Source organism: Vespula vulgaris, chromosome 3 (assembly GCF_905475345.1).
Source record: "Vespula vulgaris chromosome 3, iyVesVulg1.1, whole genome shotgun sequence".
NCBI classification, from domain to species: domain Eukaryota; kingdom Metazoa; phylum Arthropoda; class Insecta; order Hymenoptera; family Vespidae; genus Vespula; species Vespula vulgaris.
Window position 1 is genome coordinate 7,208,464 of NC_066588.1, and position 23,097 is coordinate 7,231,560.

Consider the following 23,097-nt stretch of genomic DNA (forward strand, 5'->3'; position numbering starts at 1 on the left):
AAATCGATCCTACGAAGTTTCTGCCGAGTTTTGGACGTTAATACGATTCGTCGTTTTTCCTTCTCCGCGGGAAATTCGTTCCGCTATGAAAACATTCGTTTTAAGGATTCGCCAGGAGGAACGGGTTTTGATTCGACGCATGGACGTTGAGGAGGACACGCTCGAAGAAGTTCGACGATAGGAAACGTCATACGTAGAAATGTATCGGGACTGGTAGATACTTTTTCTCTGAAGGAAAGAGGAGAGATACGTCAACTATGAATATCGGAAAAGGAAAAGATACGATTCGTAGAAACGGAAATCAGTTGGGAGCACCAAGTTACGATTGAGATTTAAGTTATTGACAAGCTACTTTGGCGTACCTCCGCCAAGATCTGCCGAGTTTATCCCCGAGGCCGCTGCCTTCTGATTTCCCTGAGGACTGCACCCTTGAGAAACCATTCTTTTGCCCACAATGACTCACTGCACTCATAGCTCTTCATCTCCATTGCCAACCTCTTTCGTTTGTCGCCGGCTTAGGTGTACTTAGGTTCCATACCATCAACGAAATAATCGCTTCTCTTAATCGTTATCGATTCGATCGATATCATCCATTTTACTTGCAAAAATAAAAAAAAAATGTCTAGTTCAGAAGGAAAAAGAAACGTGAAAAAAATGTCTAACAGCCTCGACCTGATCATCGACGTAATTAAACTCTCGTGTAATAATTTAAGACGATGATCGTTCGATTCGTTGAGCAAACTTTCAACGACGGACACAATTACGATGGTAATAATCACGATAATGAGGTCACGAACCACTATTGCCTGGAGTAATGACGTCGAAATTGGTACGTCCTCGGAGTCAGCCTGCCTATTTAATAAAAGAGGACTTGAGAGAAAGAGAGAGAGAGACATAGAGAGCGTGCGAGAGAGAGAGAGAGAGAGAAAGGGAGAGATAGAGAGAGCGAGCGAGAAAGAGGAAATGTCGCTTATAGCCGAATATCACGCAAATACTTTGATTCACATTGTAAATATTAGCTGCTCCTTCAAGAGGGAGTCGAAGTAGAAGCTCTTGGAATCAAGGAGCACGCTGGTAATCGTCCACGGAAGGAGAAATCGATCGTGTTTTATCTGAATATCAAGGCCATACTTCTTGTCTTCCAGTCTCTCCTCTTTTTCTCCTCTTATCCCTTATCTTCTTCTTCAAACTCCCGAACGGTCACCCTCATCGCAAAAGTCTTATTCAAATGAGATCCATTAAATCAAATTTAACTCTCTCGAACAATAGATCAAGCTGTGTTTTCCCTTAACTTTTCACCAACCAACGATTGTTGTTCCTTCCAAGTAATTTGTTCTCCGTTAAAAGCAAAGAGAAACGCTACGATCGATAACCGTTTTCGACGCGTAAACGTAAAAAGAGCAAAGCCTTGTACGTTTCTAGGGTCGTGCTTCGATATAAAAGGAGGTGCAATTTTCACGTTATATTTATGCAGCATGCAATCGTCTGAACGTTAATAGCGTGCTCCTCTCTCTCTCTCTCTCTCTCTCTCTCTCGCTTATTTTTTTTCTTCTCTCTTTCTCTCTCTCTCTCTTTCTCTCTCTCTCTCTCTCTCTCTCTCTCTCTCTCTCTCTCTCTCTCTCTCTTCTACAAAGTACGTCGAGTCAACAATAATGACACGAGAAGCTGAAAGCACAGGTCTGCTAGCCGATCGGATTTCGCGATTACCGGAGCAACAGTCGGGAGTCCTTTCGAGCCGTTTGGCGTTTCATCGTTTTTCGGAGGACTATCTGAAACTACTCTGTTGGAGAATGGCCGAACCAACAAACGAACGAACGAACGAACGAACGAACGAACGAACGAACGAACGAACGAATGAACGAACGAACGATGGTCACCGGCACGAACGGTGGACATTTCACCCCTTTTCCTCGCCCGCCACACGACACATAGTATATTTTATCGCATTACTGGCATTGTTGCATCAGCCCCCACCTTCTACCCTCTTTCTTTCTCTCTTTCTCTCTCCTTCTCTCTCTCTCTCTCTCTCTCTCTCTCTCTCTCGCTCTTTCTCTCTTTCTCTTTACTCTGCAGTCAAGCGTGGACTACGCGCTCTCACCCCTTCGTACCAGCTTCCCTTTCGTACCGACACCGAACACCATTCCACGAGGATTAAATATTGACTGCGATTCTGATTTATAGTAATTGCCGGAGAGTGGAAGGAGAGGAAATGTGGGAGTGAGAGTGAGTGGTTAGGAGAGAGTGAGAGGGAAAGAGAGAGAAAGAGGGAGAGAGTGATCGAAACGAACGAGAGAAACAGGATGGGTTTCGATGTTGTGGCAGGAGTGAGAACCGGAGAAGTACGAGACGGAAGAGGAGATGGAAGAGGAGAAAGAGGTGGAAGAGGGGGAGGAAGAGATGGAGGAGAAGGAGGAAGAGATGGAGGAGGAGGAAGAGGAGGAGGATGGTTGGATAGATGGAGAGAAAAGCAATTCCCGCGGCGTTTTCGCTCGCTGACAGATGCATTTGCCAAAGTGTTGCGGACGTTTCTGGCTCGCACCACGTCCTCGCGCAACCTCGCGTTATGACCGTGGATTTTTATTTAACTCGGCCGACATGTCGAGTCACGCTCGCGATTTTCTAAAAACTTGAAATCGTCTCACGAATGCGGCATGTAGATTCTCGAATAATACCACTTTTCTTTTCTCTGTGGTGTACTAAAACAGAATCTGATTTTCATTTTCTTATTGTATACTCGTTATAAAGTAATAAATAATTTTGTTAAAAAGCACAAAAATACTTGAATGTATTTTTAACACACCAACGCCTCCTTCCAATCGAATTGTTCGTAATCGCTGCCAATTAAAAGTATAAACGATGAGTTTGTAGGTTCGAGGAGAGAACATTCCTAAGAAAGAAAATGCAACGAGTAAAAGGGACCGAGTTGATGGAGTTAGTGGCGTAGGACGAAGAAGAAGAAGGAAGAGGAAGGGGGAGGGAATTGAAATAGGGGATGGGGTGAAACTGGTCACCAGCTACCGAGAACGGTGATTTACCGAGGGAGCAGCAGGCGGCGCCCGATTATTTTTGGTTTTAGTCGTGGCGCCCATTATTTTTGGTCTCCCGCTTGCCGCAACTTGGACTCTACCCGGCCAGAAATTTAGTGTGACCGAGTTCAAGTGCACAAAAAGCCCCGACGCCGGCCACGCAGAGCTTCTCTTGCCGATGATAACCGTCTACGATGCTCCGATAGCCAAGATTTCTCGTTTTCGTGCGTTTCCTTAATCTTACGTTCTTTCTAATCTCTTTCTTCCCTTTTTCATTGTCTTAATAAAGATAGGAAATTCCTCCGGGTTCTCGTCGTAATTGATTAAAAAAATTTTAACGTTGTGAACACATATATCCCATTCGAGATACCAAAAATATTGAAATGTTGAATGAGATGTAAATTAAAATTATTTGTCACGCAGCTCGATCGCGTAGATCAACGTATTTTCAAATGATCGAATCGATTTATTCGATCGCCGTACCATCCTATCTATTTCTCTTATCGGCTGGCTTGCAAAAATAATAATTTAAGATAGGAAGGCATACAGGCTTAGAGTCGATGCTCGGAAAGACTCATAACTTATGGGGTTGAACGGTGGACGAACATCGGTCTTGGAGGATAGAGAAAGAGACTCGAAGGAACTTCGAGAAAAATGAAATAAATGATGGAGGATCGGGCCGGCAGCCGGAGCGACTCAGCGAATGGTGCTGCCGGCTCAGGGACGTCAGGCGTTTTTATTAATTCCTCTCAGATACAATTAGTTGGTCTATTCGTCAGACGCGTTTCATTAAGTCTCCCTTCTACTATCGGCCTTTCGCGAACTCTTCACCCCTTTTTCTCAGGCTGCTTGTCTCCTACATCTTGCCTCCCTTACGAAGAAAGAAATGATTTTTCGGACAAAACGTATCTCACGCTTCCCTCCTATTAACACGTTCATTGTATGATACATTTCTTCGCTTCTTTACCGTCTGCGTTCTTCTTTTCTTATCTTTTTTATTAACGAAAGAGATTGTCTTCGAAAATGAACAATAACATTACTTCTAACACGGAAGAAAGAACTCTAGTACCTTTTTATACAATCGTAATGTGAAAAGAACGACACGGTAGGACGGATTATTTTTTCTCTCGCACATAAACGGACGGAAATTTTTTATTCAATCGTCGACACAAGTATTATACTTCGCAACGTAACGTAACGTAACATAACATAACGCAATGCAATGCAACGCAACGCTATGCGACGCGATGCGACGCGACGCGATGCGATGCGATGCGATGCGATGCGATGCGATGCGATACGACACGCGACGCGTTCTTCCTCGAGGGTGTGGGAAAATCGAAATCCATTACGGAAATAATAGACGATTTTGTAGCGGGGGTGAAGAGATACGTTTTTGCGAGCTTTGCAGATTGCCAGGCATTGCCAGGTGACCGTTTAGCTCGCGGCGCTGAGAATTACGTGCGCCTCGACTCGTTCGATTTAAATTATCAGCTGCCTCGTGGCACGACGAGCGAAATTCTATCGTGTCGGCGAGCGAAAAGAGAGCGAGAGTGGGAGAGAAACAGGAATGAAGAGAGAGAGAGAGAGAGAGAGAGAGAGAGATAGAGAAGGAGAGAGAAGATGAGTAGGATCGGATAAAACGGAGGAAAAAGAAGATGGGAACTGGGAGGATCGTCGATACCAGCTGCAGGATTTTAATGGTCAGGAAGATTTCGTGTATTTGATCGGCCGATCGCTAGCACGGCTAATGTTCCTTGTCTTCCGTCTATTTCGAGATTTCATCGCGTACTTTACGCTCGAGCAGTGACAAATTTTTCCGAAATATCCCATCGCATTTACATCGCATTAGCATTTTTGGGAAAGGAAACGAAGAATTGCATTGTTAACATAGTCAATGTCTCGGGTATTAACGATTAAGGACCGTAGCCAAGAAGATATCTATTCCAAGTCGCACGAGTTCATGCAAAATATAATGGAAGAATTATTGAATGTACGACGGACGTTTCTTTTCTTTCTTCTTTTCTCTCTTTGTCTCTCTCTCTCTCTTTCTCTCTTTCTTTCTCTTTTTCCTTTTCTCTACACCTGCGACTCTCAAGCGGTATAATTTGCTGGGAATCCGTTAGCTTATATCGAAGTTCTTCCTAACTCGGTCATCTAAATCGTTCTACGGGCGATCACGGGGGTCGTAACTTACTGTACGACTGACGAAGTAGTTAATGGCTGTGCAGTAGGGAATGGACAGCGGCCGGTAGGAACAGAGTCGATCGGCTAGACACGGACAATGTGTAGGTAGGAGAAGATTGAGAGGGAAAAGGATACAGATAGACAGAGAGAAAGAGAGAGGGAGGAAGATAGAGAAGGAGAGAGGGAGAGAGAGAGAGAGAGAGACGAGACGAGAGAAAGAGATATAGAGAAAGGCACCGAAAGGTTGAGGGAGCGAGAGATAAAGTAAAACTGCGAGACTGGCTGGAACTGGAAACGAAGCGGAACCGCGCGTGTTACGTGAGGCCAGAGAGAAAAAGAGACAGAGATAGAAAGAGAACGAGATCGAAGAAGGGAGTAAAAGAGAGAGACAAAGAATGAGAGGGAGGGCAGATGGCAGATGCACGTTGGTCTCTAATGGAAATTAAATAAAACGAGAATCGAATGAACTGTAACCAAAATTGTGTTCGCCTGATGGAAAACAAAGAGCCGAGAGAGAGAGAGGGAGAGAGAGAGAAAGAAAGAGATAGTTCGAAACGAGTGGTGAGATGAAAAGGAGGAGAGAGGAGAGAAATACAAGGAGTGTCTCGTAGGAGGTACGAGCTTGTGAGGATAAGTCTACTACGTGTGGTTCGGGGAGAGGAGAAGAAAAGAGAAAAGAAGAAAAGGAAAAGAGAAGAGAGAGAGAGAGAGAGAGAGGCAGCTACCCTGCCAACCGGAGAAATACGTATCCAGTTAGTTTTACACCGTGCCTCCAATTGATTCGAAATCGATTGTCGTTCGAGCGATTTTCAATTGATCGATTAGGGGGTGGGTGCTCGCTCGAAAAGGACGCATCGACCCTCCGTCCTCGCATAGAGAACCCTGCCGGAGGACTTACTTTAAGCCCACGCCAATTGCATCTCGTTTTTTACGCTCGCTTCTTTCCACGTACCTTCCTCTTTCTCTCTCTTTCTTTCTATGTTTTCTCTTTCTCTCTTTTCTTCTTCTCGCTCGAGTTCATCTTCCAGATTCAAGTCCCTTTGCTTTTTCCCTCTTTCTTCTTTTACTTCCTCGACGACGTTACGATCGTTTCGTTCGAGTCGTGTACAATTCTCATAAAAATAGCAACCCCTTTTCACGTAGCTCTCTCGTTAGGCACACAAAGCCACGTTATCGCGAGCGTTATAAATAATTGTTAAAGATAATGGCATCGTTCGCGAATGCCGGGACAATTATCTCGTAATTACGCAGCCTTGCCGTGCAGGCGGTGCACCTTTCAAAACTTTTTTCTCAAGCTTTTATATTTCTCTCGTGAACACGCGGCTCTTGCTACGGATCGAAGCAAACTTTCCTGATCGATAAACAGCCAGTAGATGTTGCCCGTCTGCGCTCGACTCGCGCACTGTAGGAAGACGAAGGCGGAGTACGCGGAAAGGGGTTGAATCGTATAAGGGAAGGAGGTTGTTTATTACGGACAGTGCAACAGGAAACGTTGGACGAGCCGGCAGTCGTTCTCATCATTAAACGGCTTCGTCCGGTCTGTTGCTATCCATGTTAATTAAATCGATCAATGTGTATACCTATATGTACCTGTATATATGTATTCATATAATGTACTATATCCATATATAGACAATACGAGTTATATCAATCCATTTATATATCAAACCATTACAAACTATAACGATCACGTATGACTGGTTATCTCAAGGAATCGCGAGTCAGGACACCCGAAAGTTCGCTTCGATGAACAATAAACGATTAATCTATCCTTCGATATCGGAAACCCAAACGTCTTAGATCTTGTGCCATTCGTTTGTAATTGTTCGACGTTTCATTATTCCTGAAAATCGATATCTTTTCTTGAAATTAATATAAAAGAGATTCAAACGTAAGAATAAAAATAATATAAAAGCGAAATGATATCTATTCTCTATTGGAATGTATCCCTTTGTGATATGAGATGGATACTAATATTGAGAACTTAACTCTTGAAATTGTGAAAAGGATAAAGGATCGATTGGACAATTAACAATGGTAAAAAGACATTTAACGAGCTAGTAATCTAAGGAAAACGGGTAGCGTGCGCACACACACACACACACACACACATACATTCTTAGACAGAATTTTCGACGATAAACGTAAAGTAGTGCCGGTACTCACAGTCTTATAAGACAACTCGCCAAGAACAAAAGACAAAGGCACGGAAAAGGGAGAAATAGAGAAAGGTTGATGGTGATGATGATGGTGGTGGTGGTGGTGGTGGTGGTGGTGGTGGTAGTGGTGGTGATGGCAATGGCGAAGCCGACAACGAAACGAAGGGACTTGGCGGAGGCCGGAAATAATGAAAGGGTGTTTATCCAGAATTAGGTCCTCACTGGTAGAGCAACCCCCGTAGTACCCCCATAGTCCATCGTTCGCTCATTCAGACAAATTAGCCCGGCAGCGATCCTTTGTAGTTTCGCGATTCAAAGCGCGTGTTACTTTCTCCGCTCGCATTCGTGTTGGCAGAGCTCTTCAACACTTCATTTGGACAGACCTCGGTGTTTCGCCAAAAGAATATAAAGGACAGCCCCTCGACACCCCTTCGTTTTCTTTCTCTTTTTCTCCCTCTTTCTCTTCTATCGAACGTAGAAGAGAACAGTGAACTATCTCTTTCTTTATTTCTTTTTCCCTCTCTCGTACGTTAGACTATCCATGTCGAATCACCGTCCTTCGTAAACGATCGCCATTTAGTAGTATCTCATTGTGAGTGAGAAATAAAATAGGACAGTGAACGTTCCACAAAATTTTACTGAAACGAGTCGAATTATTTTTGGGATTGGATTATTAATTAAAAAATATATTTATTTAGCAAATAGAAAATATCTCCTTAGGACATATATACCTATTAGATTTCTCTCTCTTTCTCTCTCTCTCTCTCTCTCTCTCTCTCTCTCTCTCTCTACGTTCCACCGTTTTCCTCTTCGTTCTTTTTTCGTTGCCACCAACAGTACATTATCGTCGTGCCTGTAACGAGGATGAAACTGGAGGCTGATAAACGAGGATGCTCGTATTGTGCCAGCTGCGAGAGGAAAAACAGATGGTGGGATGAAACGATAGACAGCTTCTACGGAATGAGGGAGAAAGAGGGAAGAAGGGAAAGGAAGGAAAAGAGCTGAAGAGGGCTGTAAAAGCCGGCCGGAGGATAAGAGAAATTGGAGAACAGAAGCTAGGAGGTAACGCAATGAGGAAAAAAGAACGAGAGAAAGAGAAAAAGAATGAGAGAAAGAGAGATAGACGTTAAAGATAAAACCGTAAGGATCTACCTGGTATGTCCGTCGTATTTATTCGGTGCCGGCTGAATTTTGAAAGGAACGGGATATTTCAAACGGAAGAGAATCGGCAGACGATAAATTCGACGAGTCGTAGAACGAAACGTGCCTCGCGTCGTTATCGTCCGGTAGTGCCGGTTAGCTTTTATCATCGGCAATGTCAGGATTTATACGCCTCTTGATATATGCCAAAATGTGGTAGCGAAATGGACTTTACACATGACCGATATTCGAATCAGCCCGCAGAACGAATAATTTGGGAGAAAAAAAAGGCTAGTAAATTCGATGGGAAAACGATCATCGCGTTCACGAAAATTAATTCACTTTCCGAAAAGCACGTAGGTCGAAGCGCGTTGTTTTGCGCGATAGGTAGGTAGTGCTACTACAGCCGCGTACAACAAAGTTTCGCTCGTCGCAATTACGAGAGAGAGTGAGAGAGCGCGAGAGAGAGAGAGAGAGAGAGAGAGAGAGAGAGAGAGAATAAGTGAAATCTCGGCTTCGCTCGTAGTTACGCGAGGGATTGGAAGTGTAATTACAGTTTGCACATTTCCTAAGTCGCATATCGCGTTCGGTCATGGTTTCGAGATCAGTGACTTGCTTTTTTTATCTTACTCACCGAGAACAAATTGCACGAACGAAAAAACTACACTTCTCGAAGATCACTCGCGTTTTCGTTTTCTCGGTGTCTTCTCTGAAAAATTCGTTTCGTTCTTCTCTTTAAAGACGGTTACGCGTGTTATTTGGCGTAGTGCCGAGTGCTGAGGAAATTCCTAAATAGATCCGTAAATAACATAAAGCGTAGAGAGCCAGCTTGATACCAGCGAATGGCTCGCGGTGATCCATTAATCTCGGGAATTAAAAGAAAATTAATTATGGTCGTTGCAACTTGAGTGGGCTCTCGTGATGGACGATGAGAAAAACGCTTGGATGGCAAGCCAACGAGAAAGAACCTGAGAGATACGAGAAAAGGATAAAGCTCGAGTAAACAGATATTACCTATCTACCCTTTTGCATTTCAAGAGACCTAAACGTAGTTTTCATACTTTATTCGACCTACTTTAACGTTGAAGAAAGGCTTATCTAAACGATGCATCACGTTTGCCTTGTAATAACGAACAAGATACAACAAAAATTAATCTTGCAGCGAGTATAACGATTTATAAGCCACATAAATAACGGAAGATTAACAAATGTGCTTGGAACATAAGATCGTTTGAAATATTTTTCAGTCAACACCGTTTCAAGAAGGATCGAAATTTCGCGCGTATTCGAATCGACGTAACGAATAGAACGAACACGAATCTATTCGGGAAGGCAAGGCATCTCTCTTCCGTTCATCCCTGCCACCCTCTTTCTAGCTTCGTCGGGACAAGTTAAATATTCAGTGGCGGCGGGTTAAGGATTCAGGAAGGGTGCGTCCCTCCCCCCGATGTCGCTCGACTCGCGCGCCACGTCCTGTATAAAGGAACACGAAAATCCGTTCGCCGTGAATTACAGCGATGGGCCGTCCCATTTGTTATCCAAGCCACCCCTGATTCCCGGTAATTAACTATCAATTCGTTGGATCGAGATTCGGACCGATAATGTCCTCGTGCGAGAAGGTCTCGCCCTTCAAACCAATCGGTTTCTCCTTCCCTCCTTCCGACGATTTCTTTTTCTCGATTTCATGGATTCCTCCAAGTTCATTGTTTATCGTTCCGTAATAAATAAAGAAGATAATCGTTCTCTCGACAGGAAATTTTTTCATCCTCTCTATCGAAGCGCTTCGCTTAACAAGAGCGATTATTTGTCGGACGTAAATAATGAAATCATCGAGAGAACGTATATATCGGAAAATTGAGATGTATTGTGGTCTACTGAGCGTAATATGCAATATTTACTTTCGTGTTACGAATTTACTACATGGTTCTATAATCGATCGATCGATCGAGATTTGAAAGCGAATTCGATAGCGGAAGAATTTTTTATTTAATCGAAAATATTATTTAACGAATCGAGTGGATAAATGAATGCGAACTAACATGAAAGTATAAATTCTTCCTTTTTTATTCAATTTGAAAAAAATTCTAAATATTCGTATATTACATTGAATTCTTTCATTGTATTTATTGAAAGCTCGAGTTAATTGAGGTGACTGAACAATCCAAAAACAAATATAAGACAAAGACTAATACATATATGAATTTTTTTAGAAACAATACTTCTGCATGTTTGAGAAAGTTCTTATTAACTTATTTGCATCCATAAGCGAAATAATACGCATACTACGATTGTCAATAATCACCAGCCGCGGAATATTCCGTTCGCGACGTTGTTCACTTATCACAAACCGCGGAATATTCCGTTCTCGACAATATTCTCCTATTGCCGTAAAATATTTCGTGAGTGTCTTATGAGAAGTATAGGAGGATTTCGAGGCTTAAAGTTTTCATTGTTTTTCAGGTCTTTTTAATCGCTGTTAAGATAATAAGTATTTTTTATATAAATACAAATTTTTTAAATAACTTAATTTTATTATTATTAATAATGAATGACGAACATTTCTTTGATTCGTAGTCCAGCGTGGAAATAAAATTATATTTGTTTCTTATTTAATTATAATGGAAATTATAGTATTAATCATAATGATGATTATAGTCAGAAGTATCGTAGAACGTATTGAGGGCACATGAAATTCTCTAGTTAGCCACGCCCTATAAAGATCGTACCACCCCCTACAAAATTAGTCCCGCCCCCTGCAAAGTTAGGCCCCCGAAAATTGAAGCTTATTTTTTTAAACTCAGTCAGTTTAAACCCGCAAAGTTGACTTTATCTCTCCAAAATTAACTTCGCCCCCTGTCTAGTTAGCCCCGTTCCCTGTTTAATTAGTCCTGCCTCTTACTAATTAGTCCTGCCTCTTCAAGGCTAACTCTGTCCCTAAAAAGTTGGCCCCGGTCCCTAAATTTGTTTTTCACCCTCTTCAAAGTTACCTTTGCCCCCTATTTAGTCAACTTTGTTCCATGTATAATTAGTCCTCTCTCTCTACACAAGTAGCCCCATCCCCTACAAAGTTGTCTCCACCCCCTACAAATATAACTCCACCTCTACCAGATTATCCCCGCCCCCTCCAAATTGAAATTGCAAAAAATCGAAACCGCATTCGTCTTTTTCAACTCAGTGATAGCAGCGATAATGATCAGTATAATAGCGTAAATGGAGGTTTCGTTAGAAAACAAAAAAATCGTGCACCAAAAATACGTAATTTTTCTGCCATAAGTAATACAACTAGAGAATGTATGTTCAGATAAATTTCTTACAATTACCGTTATGTATAGATCATTTTAAAGACTTTCACATTAATTAGAAAAATCGACAAACTATTTCTGTTGATTCATTGTACAAATGTATAATATTATCTTTTATTTAATCATTAGACGTAACTCTTAAGATAATAATAAAAAAAAAGACAAGAACTATTGTTGTGCGATAATGCGTAATAATAGGGGTCGACTGTCAATTGAACGTCTCGGATGAATTTGTCGGCTGCATTTATCACAGTCGGTGGAATGGACAAGACAGTGCGAAGCTACCACTGCCACATTATTTTTTCTCTTCCTCGAATATTTATCTCTATCCAAAAACTGAAAGAGGAAAAAAGAGAAAGGGTTGGTAGTAAGTGGATCGTAGGGTAGAAGGGTATCAGCCGCTTATTAAAAAAGAACCCTTTAGTTGGAGACAGGCGTCTTTGTTCTTTCCGTCTTCTTTCCGTGAGAATAAGCGATCATTAAGAACCGCCGTTTCAAATGGAATCAAAGGCGCGAAATTTAAATAGTCTGCGTCTTTTTTTTCTATAACTTGAAAAAACTGAAACCTTTTAAAAGTTGGTCGATTTGTCTTAGAAACGTTCTTCTCTATCGAATAGTACTCGAATAAAACTATAGGGACGTTTCACGCACCGAACGCTTACAGGAAGTCTCTAGAGGATCGAGTCATAACGAAGGACGTACGAAAGGAAGATCGTGGAATGAGAAAGAGGGGGAAGAGGAAGGTGATAGGTGGATAAGGTCGCACAAGCGTCTCTTGATGTCTTGGCTAGTCCGAAGAAGCCATTATCCGGGCGGCCGAACGGCGAACCGTGCTTAGCTCGGAGCCGTTCTTCGGTGACCTCGATGGCTTTTCCTCCCGAAGCTTCCACGTGTAGGTTAATCCCAAAGGGCCTCTTGGTACTGTGGCGACGTTACCGAGAGAGGTGGGGAGAGACAGTCTAGAGAAGACAAGGTGGTTGGTAGGTGTATCCCGCGAAGTGGGTATCTATTAAGGAAGAGGTAAAGGATAAGGGGTGAGAGGATAGGAGCGAGCGGTTCCTTCTAAAACTTGTAGCTACTCGCAAGGAAGGAACTTTGTGTGAAATGCGCCTTGAGCACATCCTGCCGCGTCTGCTTCATCCTGTCTTCCATATTAACGCTCCTTCCTTCATCTTCCTTATTCTCATGCCAACTTTCTTCCTCCTGAGAACGCGAGAAGCTCGCCGGATTCTCTTCTTCTTCTCTCTCTCTCTCTCTCTTTCTTCTTCTTTCTTACGGATTTCTTGATTCCTCGTTAAAATCTTTGAGTTATTATCTCCAAGAGAAGTTACGAACAGTCCTGAATCTATGTTTCAAATATAACGCGTAAGATTTGAATAATCGATTAAGAATAGTAGTTACTACGAAAGAGTAAACTTGAACATCTCTCACACGAAAAAGATATCGGAGTTTGTACGAAATACCAGTGTACCATTCTACCGAATGTCTCTCGTATTAATATTTGAAAATGGACTGGCTTTACTACTGGTCCGCCTAACGTTATTAAACTCCTCGTTGAGGAACAAAGAACGGTCTCGGTTGATCCTCGTCACTAGTTCGTCGACTTTTCACGAAACAATGGTTTGCGTACCCCACTGTACGTTTAATTCAATTAAGAAGCCAGAATTTCTCCGTGAATTACGTATGCCGGCCGCGAAGTGCAACCGGTTGGACAGAAGCCTAATTTCTCGACCATTCTCTGGCCAGTGGTTAGCTCGTTTCCGCCTACGACTGCGAAGAGATCGAGGACGGACGAGCGATGTTTGTCGAAATCAAGCAATCAACCCTACAGAGAGAGCTATACAGAAAGCGTAGAGAGAGAAAGAGAGAAAGAGAGACGGAGAATAGAGAAATTATTTCTGGCAGTGCTCGTAAAAATTAAACTGTCCACTCTCTCTCTGGTCAGCCATAGCAGCTTGTTCCCCTTTTTTCTCTTTTACTCCCCTCACCTACCAGTTCTCGAGATAGAGTCGAGGCCAAGAGAAAAGTCCAGAACCACTTTGCTCCAGCGAGTTATCCGACAGTTTGTGTCCCCGATGCAATAATGGTTCATTTTGGTTGCACGTACAATCGTGGTCTTTTGTTATCCTCTTGCCTATCCTTTTCCGTATCCTACCATTTACCATCTTCTATTTCTCTCTCTCTCTCTCTCTCTTTCTCCTTTCTCCTCTCTTTATATTTATATATCTTTATGAGTAATTAATATTTCTATTTGAAATTATTTTTAAGTAGTAGATACAAGACGATAATTAGTCGGATAATTAGATAAATGAAAGTAGCTTCAGTTCTTTATAAATTTAAGATCGTAAGAAATTAAGAAACTATAAATTAGTTTTTAATGAGCAAATTCTAAGGGAATATCACTCTGTAACGAGGTTGGTGCTAGTAAATATTCCGACATTGAAACGTGAAACATTCTATAAACGGAACTGCGAAAACTATGGGAGAGGATGTGATAGCTTATCTTACCTTACGAAAGACGCGAACATTTACAATTCTACGGAAGATCATTTACGTGGTTCCCTTTTTCTTAGACGATCTTCTCGTGACGTTTTAATCGACTCGTTGAAGGAAAAACGAAAAAGAAAATGAAAAACTGAAACTTTGAAATGTTCACAAAAGAGAGATCGGGAGTATCGCGATTGAATTTTCCGACAAACTTTCGACGTGCCCTCCTGAGAATATGAAGAAAGAGAGTGAGTGTTCGAGCTACGTCTCACGAAGAGCTTTAAGCGATACGCGTGACAGTTTCACGAGGTTCCGACGAAGAATATCTACTCTCTCTCTCTTTCTCTCTGTCCCTCTCTCTCACACTCTTGACTTTACTAAAAAGATTAATGCAGGCCGAGCTTTATTGTCTTGCGTAGTTAAATTATAAGAAAAAATTTATGTTCACTCTCGCGGGATCGCTCTAGGCGATGTTTATTGCCTCATAAATAATAAAGCAAAATTTGAAACGTCCGAGGCAGCACTCTTAACCTCCTAGTGCAATTAAGATAAAGACTTCGTTGGAAGAATTTAAATCGTTGAAGTACGTAGGTAATAGTAGATGCGTTCGTGTAAGTTCGAAGCGAATTATACGCAAATACGGGCTCATCGTAAATCTCGACGTTTCCCTATCAATAGAGTAAGCGTAGTACGTATCTGTGAGAGTGTAAAAAAGTGAGGAAAAGACAAAAAGCTTTGTGAGGCGAGTATTTATCTTTCGTCTCGCTAATTCGCAGCTTTAACTGGAGTTCCACGTGCATCCTGCCAAATTGCCCCGCGACTTTTCCGTCCGCATTTCGACGCTGCAAATTGTGAGTAAACACACGCGATACTCCTTTTTTTCTCCTACTCTCTTTCCCCATCTGTTTCCTACCATGCATCTTTCTTTTTTAACCGAAGCACCGATAAAATTGCGTCGCGATTTGAGTTCTTTCTTTGTGGTCTCGCTTACAGACGTAACCGGCCACGCGTAGAGTCGCGCACGCGCTCGGAGCATCGGCCGAACCGACAAATCGTATTTGCCTTCGGCATGGCAAATATCAGCGTGACGGTAAATATCCGTTAATCGAAACGCGCCAAGCAAACAGTAAACAATCGCTGATACGACGAGCGAGACGGGGATGCCGGCGTGTGTATTAATATAAGAGAAAGAAAGAAGAAGAATCTAAAATTCTTCGTGTTCGTCCGTAAGAGAACTTCGACTTTCGAACAATCGAAAGTTGGAACCGAAAGAGTTTCCTCGTTTCATCCAGTGCCTAATATGACAGGCGTTAAAAACATTCGTGAGAGAGAGAGAGAGAGAGAGAGAGAGAGAGAGAGAAAGAGAGAGAGAGAGAGAAAATACACGTGGAACGTACGACCGGCGTGCTTCGTTTCACGAGTCATTTGTTCGAGAAGGAGTGGGAGTGCTTTGTATGCCACAGGATTCGCATAATGTGCGTGTGGCAGGTTGCCGTTTAGGCGAATGACCCTATTTACCCATCTGCCGTGGTAGAAGCTGAGAGTCATCTCCGGTCTATCGTAAATGAAAAAGAAGGAGAGAGAGAGAGAGAGAGAGAGACGGAGAGAGAGAATGAAAAAAAAGATACGTCGAAGAGAAGTGGAAGGAAAATGGAAAGGACGAGTAGTTGATAGAGAGGGAGAAGAGAGAAAAAAATGCATCCACGACGGGGTAGTTAACTTGATTAATCGCATATTTATGTATCAGGCCACTTTACCGAACCGGTAGCTTTCTTCTTAAGCTCGGCTACGGTTACCTCCGGTCTCCTCTTAGCCCGGCCCTCTTCCATGCTACTCCAAAGGGAGCTGTGCCCCGCCTCGTTTTAACGTTGAAATAATGCAGGCGAAATAAGGTCGACTAAAATGTTTAGAGAACTAAGCGCGGCGCCGTGCCTTAAATCACCGCCCGACGACGTCGACTGTCTCCCCTTTCCTTTTCTTTTCTCTTTTTCTTTCCTAGACTTCCTTCTTGTATTGCACCCTCGACGTTCTCTCTTTCTCTCTCTCTCTCTCTCTCTCTCTCTTTCTTTCTTTCTTTCTATTTCTCTCTTCCCTTCCCTTACACCGTTTTTCATCTTTACTTTCTCTAACCATTTTTCTCTTCTTTACTTTTCTCTCTCTCTCTCTCTCTCTCTCTCTCTCTCATATATATGTATATATATGCATGTATATGTATACGTATATATGTGTGTTTGTGTATATATCTACCTACCTACGTCCATCTCATACCACTTTGACTTTCCTCGCGACGAAAGCTCCGAACTTTAAAAAGCTGCGCGGAGTCTGGTACACGTTGCTATCTCTCTTTCTCTCTTTACCTCGTTTCCTCTTCCGTGAGGAATTAGCGGCCGGATTCGAAAATTAATTAAGGTCCTTTAGCGACGGAGTTTCGCAACGGAACCATACCGTCAACGGACTTTTCGTCGTCATCGACTGGATCGAGATTTTATTTCCTGTCGTTTCCATCTGAAACTTTTCAAGAGTACTTCTCTCTCTCTCTCTCTCTCTCGCTTTCGCTCTCGCTCTCGCTCTATATCAAAAAGAGCTAAATTTATCATCTCAATGAAACACTTTTGAAATGAAAATTTCCAAAAATAACGAAATAGATGTACATACATATATCATCGTACTAAGTAGGAATCGTCGAGTTTTAAATATTTAGCTACATCGCGTTAGTGTTTATATCCTTTGCTCATATATCACAAATGAGGCTTGCACGTATAACGAGGTTTACCGTAATTTTGGTACTGTAGATGAAAGGACAGAGATAGGACGTAAAGTCGTAAAAGGATAACTGCGGAGGAGAACGGCGTATAACGGTCGTGTTGCCTGCAATATTTAACAATAAGACATTACGGCAAAACGTTGCTTCTTGCTTAACTTCATGACTCCCTTCACGAGCCAATAAAAGCGCGTGTCGCTTCAATGTTTCTAACGGCCACGAAAAGCGTTCATTCGCTTCGTCGTCCTCTTTTGATATAACGACTTTCGAAATTCTTTAATGATTCCGTTCAGAGCGATAATTCAACTTTCGGATTTTAGAAAAGTTACGTCTCAGTACTTTGATACGTTGCTCGTGAAAATTTTTTACTTTCATTTATGGTCAAAGATTTTTTTTAATAACTTCGTTGACGATCGTTTCTTCTAATATAGTATCAAAATTGTATTCTAGTGAATGTTGTACTTAATTAATTAAATTCTGAGTACTTGATCGTTCTCATTTAAGTTGAAAAGTAACACGATTACAAAGTAATAAGCATTTCAATCCTCGACGTTTTTGCCATTATTTGATATGAAAGTCGAAATCATCTTGGTTTATAGAATTTCTCGAATGCCCTTCGAAAAAGGGATTCCACGGGAGATTACGAAGACACTTCCGAGACACGCGGAATCATCGTGCTGCTTCCCGAAGCTTTCGAGAATATCCGCGGAAAAGAGATTCCACGGGGGAGTAGGAAGATGAAAGTAGTAGATTGCAGTGTGCGGCACGCGTCGCTTAGCGTGGATTCCGGGACAGACGAAGAAAGAAGAGAGCAAGGTCGGATAGCAAAGGAATCGTTTAGGATTCCACACGGTATCCTTCTTCTTCGCTCTTCTTCTTTCTTCCATTTGATCGAAGGAAACACTTTTGTCACAGCTCGACGGATTTGCAGACAACTATTCAACTTTAATATTCTATTATTTTAGTTTTTCTTTTCCTCATATTTATTGAAACTTTATTCGTGCATTATAACATTTCCAAAAAAATGAACATTTTATTTTTCTTTCTTTAAACAAACTTGATCCTTAGATCTCATTAAAATATTTTCTATATTTGTATGTAACTACAAATGTATTTTTCCAAATCCAAAATCATTTCTCGATCACAATACGGAAGTATCGTGAATCGATTCGTTCTCGGATTTGCGAGGGTAAAACTCTTGCGCCTATTTTCGGCATTGTGCCCGAAAGTACCTACACGTTTTCCTACGCGAAACCATCTGATTTTGAAGTCGAATGGATATAAAGCAAGCACCTACCTGCACTTGACGGATACACCATGTCTCGCGACGTAATTTTCGCATATGCGCTTGAGATGCACTCAAGCCGACAGTCAACCTCTAGCTATCTAGAGTCGTCGAGCTTTCGCTTACGAATCGCGAGCTCGCGGTACGAATAAAAATGCCACTCGCGTCGTTGTCATTCCTTAAGCACTATCCTTCACAAAATAATTTATTAAATTTTGCCTTTCTCGTATGCAACTATTATCTAGTAACTTTCCATGGAAGTAAGGCTTCGAAGAAGAAACGACATCTCTTCCTTGATCCTCTCGTCCTTTCGTTTAACTTCGTAAAAATATCTAATTTAAATGCAGCTATGTAGAGGACACTCATAAAAAAAAGAGGGAGAAAGAGATAGAGAGAGAAAAAGAGAGAGAGAGAGAGAGAAAGGACAAGAAGGCACGTCGCATAAATCTACATTTTACTTGTAAATCGTCGTTGAATATAAACGACTGCATCTGAATATTACTTCGTTGAAACTAACTCGTCGACAAAGTGGCTTCCCGATAGCTACACCTCGGGAAATCACTTTTAATGATTTTTCCAAATGTTCCCAGGAGCTTCCAATGGCTCTCGTAACTTCGACGCTAGATAGGTATAAATACGATACATGGATGTATAATGTGGAACAGTATCGGTACAATAATTCAAAGGTTTCGATTGGCGATGGTTCTGTGCATTAACGTTCCGATGCATGGCCATCCGCTTAAAAAATGATCGATTGCATTAAGAGATTTCTGGTTTAACTAACAAATATTTCAGCTTTATTGCGAGCGGGCCTGTTTATCCGTAAAATGGTGGGCTGCATGTGTAATGCATTGTTTGCGTAGTTGGAATATCGCCATGCACGAAATTTTGGCATGGTATATTTTATGCATTAGAAAAGTTACCGCGTATCGTGAGAACGGCGTACGCTAGCGTTACGGATTATCAATGCGCAAGTATAAAATGGTCGTTATTGGCAAAATTATTGATTACTGTTTCTCTCTCTCTCTCTCTCTTTCCCTCTCTCTCTCTCTGTCTCTCTCTCTCTCCCTCCCTCTCTCTCTCTCTCTCTCTCTCTCTATATATATATATATATATATATATATATATATATATATATATGTTTCGCTCTCTCTCTCGATGTGCTTAATTATCATCTTACAGTTCACATAAATTTCATCGTATATATATTACATTCGATTGAATAATGCACTCATCCACCCTTTTCCTATGTATTCTAATTAAAAATAAATCCAAGCTAGCGTAACCGTTAAGTACCGTCTAACCGACGATTGCATTAAAACAAATTATTTAAGTTATAGCAATTCCGTGGCTTTCCGACGGCTAATATTCGGATAATGGAACGAGGTGCCTTCTCGTTTCGAATCGAAGTAGAAAAGGGGAGGAAAGACGCTATGGAAAGAGAAGATGGTGAAGCTACGGTAATATGACTAAATCGAAAGAGAGTGTGATCTCCCTCACAATGAAGGATGACAATTGATAAAAAAGAATGAAATAATCGGAGAATAAATTCACGACATAACAATTTGCAAAGGGACAATAAAGACAATTGTATTAAAGAAATTATATCAAACGATACCTTAGGAGAAATTTATTAAGGATTACGAATGAAAACTACAAAAGCTTCGAAGTAGAAAATGCAATATACTCATTTAAGAAATAACAATGAACAGGAAGGAAAAGAAAAGACAAAGAAGAGAGAAATACAAGAGTGATCTCTCTTTTTATCTCTCTCAGTGGCGCCTCTATGGATACAATTCGCCGAATCGCTCTTCCGTTGTCGTGTGAAAGAGTGAGAAAGAGAGATAGAGATAGAGATAGTACGAGGAAGAAAGACGAAGGAAGCCGAGAAGCTCTAGTAGGTATACTTGACTTAATTTTCATTCAGGGCATTCCGCAACGGCAGGAATTTCGAGCCATTAAGCACTCGCTATCTTTCGCCCTCCCCCTCGGTGCCTTACTTCCACCCTCTTCGCTTCGACGTTCGCCGTGCGTAACGCAAAGGGTGCGCCTATAACCGCGGACTACGTGGTAGTTAGACTATACCAAGCTCGCGCAAGACTTCCTCCTTCAAAGACTCCCCCGTTCCGACACCCACCCCCCAAGTCCTACCTACTACCTTGGCACCCCCATCTCGTGTCAGAATTATTCTGTATAATTATATTCGTTTCGGAATGACACCCTCGGGGCTCGAAATTGAAATTGAGCTCTCTTGGCATCGCTACGAGGATAGAGAGAGAGAGAGAGAGAGAGAGAGAGAGAGGGAGAGAGAGAGAGAGAGAGAGAAACGAAGAGATCTTGCAGAAAGGAAGGAAGACGAAGACGAAGAGAAACTCCTCTCTTGCATTTCTCTCTCGACGAAAACGACAACGACAACGAGTACGGTTTTCCATAGCCACGAGCTAAAGCTTCGTTCTTTGCCCTTAGCTCCTGTTTTTCCGCTTGCCCTATCCCCAAATCCGCACGTCTTAATCTTCCCTGGAATTTCGGTACCCACCCTCCGGCTATGCAAAGGACTTTCTCGTAAGGAATCAGACGCAACCTCGTCCGAGTTCTTCACATTCTAGATACTTATTTAGAAATTAGATTATCACCGATGAATCCTTGTTTCAATGCTTCTTCCTTTATCGATAATTTCATGAATCTCGTTCTACGTGTTCTACGCCACGTTCGAGAATATTCAATGCTACGAATTTGGCAATGTATTTTATTTCGTCGGAACTAAGTGACTCGCAACAGATAATTTATACGTTCTCCCATCGTTCGTTCAATGAGAAGTAGATGTCAAATATTTTGAAATAGAAGGAAAGAGAGAAAGAGAATGATTAGAAAAAAATGGCTTGTAAAAAGTAACAGGTACCTATATTTGTGGATAGAAAAATAGCTGAAAGTAGGAAAGCAAGGGTTGTGGCCTGATTCAAGATCGTAGCTTTTGAAATATATCGAAGGTTCTAGCAGACTCCAGGTATCTTTTATTTTGAAAGTACGTCTATTTGAGTGGTCAGTGAACCATTTACTCAGCGTTTCAGAAAGATCTCCTGCTAGAGAAAACAACGTGTACTCCTTGCTCAAAGGCTTTGCAAACTTTTTCCTATACCACTTCTTTGTTTTCTTTTTTCCTCCTCTCTTTCTTTCTTCCTCTTTCTCTATCTTTTTCTCAGTGGATTTCCTTTCAGTTTGTTTAGCTGCCTTCGTTTCTTGCACACCCAAGTACCTTTACTACACTTTACCTCCCAATTATTTAAGGCAGTTCGTAGGTTTGTGTTACGAAGCAACGATCGTCCATTCGAAGAAGCTCCCAAAGAAAACCGATAACGGCTAAGTGCGTATCCTTGTTAAAACTACGTGCCAGCAAAGCTTCGAGTCCCACTGATTAAGATTACGAAATAATTTTTACGACTTCTAAATATATCTACTTTTCTTTGTAAAGAGAGCGAAAAAAGTTAAAGAGACGAAGATAAACCTTGAATAAATCTAGTTCGATGATTAAAATAGCTTTCAAATCAACGACGTCAGAATGATCAGCAGAAATTAGCATAGGCAATTTGTGTCTGACTATAAATAACGTGTTCAGCATTATAATTTATGCGCAACGCGATGCCACCTATCTGCGCCCACGCCAATCGTATTTGTAGGTAGAAAGAGATGAATAGTCGCTTTAACTCGTTGATTAAGAACAACGAAACCATTTACAGAGATTCGAATATTTTTATTGTTTTCTCCATAATCCTCACTGAAACGAATTTATCAATAAATAGTGTACACGAGATTTCCAGCAATAGTAGGTACTTTAACGATGTCAGTAATTAAACGATCATACGTCGCGAATGCAAATGGAATCATTTTACAATGATACATTTTGTTCGAGTTACGTGTATACGATGAATTCGCGATACACGAGCGTATAATCGACGGTCAGCCGATAATGCTACCACATTTCCCGGTGAACGATATTCAACATTTTATGCGATCAGAATAAATAGTTTATGGAGCGTTCTATTCATTTTACAGAATACCATTTTCTATGTATGTATCAAAGTAGATAGATGTAACGTTAAACGACGCTCTCGTGACTTGAAAATCGATAATATATGAAAACCGCCCATATAATCTATAAAATTCCAATCGTTTACAGGGTATAAAAAAATTAGAAAAGTTGCAAAATCTTCGTACATGAAATAACCCTATCCTCTTATCGAGCACATCGCCACGATATTATTAATATCAGTCGAGGTTTGTGTATCGGTGAACCATCATAATAATTACGTAATAATCGATACGATGAGCCAAATGAGAAGGAGGAAGAGGAGAAATAACGGAATAAAATTTCGTAGGGTGCACGGATTGCAAAGATTCGGATAGTTGTAAAATTGTACGGACGTCTCTCTCTCTCTCTCTCTCTCTCTCTCTCTCTCTTTCTCTCGTTGATTTGCGTTTACGCGCAATCGATGCGTTTTTGCCGCTCTGCGTCGCAACGGATTTGTGTGCGGTCGTTACCGCATAGGTACGTGTCCCGTACCTACATGCAAAGAAAGGCATATATTCCTGCCGTGTCGTTCGAGTTAGAGAGAGAAAGAGAGAGAGAATGTGAAAAAGGGGTGAGTTAGGGGAAAGTAGAAGCGAACGAGAGAGAAAGAGAGAGAGAGAAAGGGAAACAGACAGAGGAAGAGAAGGCGAGTCCTCCGTCACGTACGAGTGGGATAGGTCCGTA